The 1,612-nt window shown below is 37.6% G+C and overlaps 1 non-coding gene across 1 annotated transcript; it reads right to left on the bottom strand.

Moving 5' to 3' along the window:
- Window positions 1-242: 242 nt before the first annotated feature.
- On the bottom strand, window positions 243-433 carry LOC130363487 (U2 spliceosomal RNA). Its single transcript, XR_008891881.1, has one exon. It is a non-coding gene; the product is annotated as a U2 spliceosomal RNA (small nuclear RNA).
- Between the last annotated feature and the right edge of the window lie 1,179 nt (window positions 434-1,612).

The following is a 1,612-nucleotide window of genomic DNA, read 5'->3' as shown; positions in this document are numbered from 1 at the left end:
GAACAATGTGTTCCATGCTGGTAGTAGTAGTGCCACCTAAAAAATTTAGAAAAAAGTGAAAAACACACACACACTACATTTTTATTATTGTTGGCTACATTTTTTGTTCCCTGCCCGCCCACATAAATTGATACCTGTTAAAAAAATAAACATTTTGTTATAAAAAAAAAAAATACATTTCGTTAAATATAATATTTTCCATCATTAATGTATCTTTTTTAAAATATTTTTAAATATTTTTTTTTTGGTGCACTGTACCCGAAGATACTGCCATATCGGGTCAATGCATAGGGCGACGGAAGCAAGCTTCGAAATCGGCCCCCGTTCTCAAAAATCCATTTAATATATGGTCCCCAGATAGGGGACATATCAGATATTAAACTGATAAGAACAGATACTACACTTGATCTTAGCCAAAAGGCCGAGAAGCAATTTTTTATAATTTTTTTAATGGTACCCTACGAAATTTTATTAAAAAAGGTATCTCCATCACTTTTTTCGATCACTAAAGTCCAAAAGAGAATAAAAACCGCCTGCAAAAACGCCAAAGTTAAAACCCACATGGCATTTTTTGGGGATTTTGTTTTGCCATTTTTTTACTCCCATAGACTCCTAAGGGAGAAAAATGCCATGAAAAAAATGCCATGCGGCTGAATTGGCATTTTTCTTGGCGTTCCCCACCCCCCAAAAAAAAAAAAAAAAAAAATAAACAAGTGGAATTCCAGCCTAAGTGTATATTGTGATGTTCTGCATTACATTTTAGTGGTTGACACAAAAATGACCTGCAACAGTAAGAGCTAAGCAATGTCTATGTAGTGGTGCTCTAATACCAGAATATAATGTTTGTACAGATATCATTTACACCAGTATTATATATGGCATATATGTTTAGGAAATAACGAGAGGCAGAAAAGGTGTGAAGAACAAGGACTGCGGAAGATCTGTGTAATGATCTGTGAAAAGTACCACTAGACAGACCAGCTTTCAGGATTGAATGTTCATTGTCTGATGACCAAGGAAGAGCATTCCAGAATCCAGGTGCAGCATAGGAGGAATCCTGGAAACATTGGTGAGGGGTTCGGATAAGGAGGATAAAGGTTGTAGATCACATAGACATGAACGAGGAGATGTGAGGGGGGGGGGGGGGGGGGGGCTCAGGACTCGGAATACCTTGGGGGATGAGAACCAGAGCCCATGACTTCAAAGGACTCAGATCAAATATATTATGGCAAAGGCTAAGTTGAAATATAAATACATTTGCATATTATTTAGTTGAATTTAGGGGGAATCAGTATGGTTGAGGGGAAACAGATTAGTAAAATATTGCAGTATGAAAGGCAATGGTGAATCCAAAGAATTGTTTAAAGGGCCTTTCTTACTAAAGACATAGATAACATAGTACTAAGATACGTTATAAATGTAGTAGTGGTCGGCAGGGACGGATTATTGTATGGGAAGATGAGCTGTAGGTCCAGGCCACCACCTTAAAATAGCCCAGCCAGACTAAATAAATAAATAAAAATAAAAAATGTATTCCGCCCATGCTAATTCACTAATGGGGACTGAGGACGTCTGTACCAGATCCCAAGGCAAGCGAGCGGAACTTTCAACT

Source organism: Hyla sarda, chromosome 3 (genome assembly GCF_029499605.1).
Source record: "Hyla sarda isolate aHylSar1 chromosome 3, aHylSar1.hap1, whole genome shotgun sequence".
Lineage (NCBI taxonomy): Eukaryota > Metazoa > Chordata > Amphibia > Anura > Hylidae > Hyla > Hyla sarda.
The sequence above is the reverse complement of the archived record's forward strand: the minus strand, read 5'-3'. Positions and strand labels throughout refer to the sequence as shown.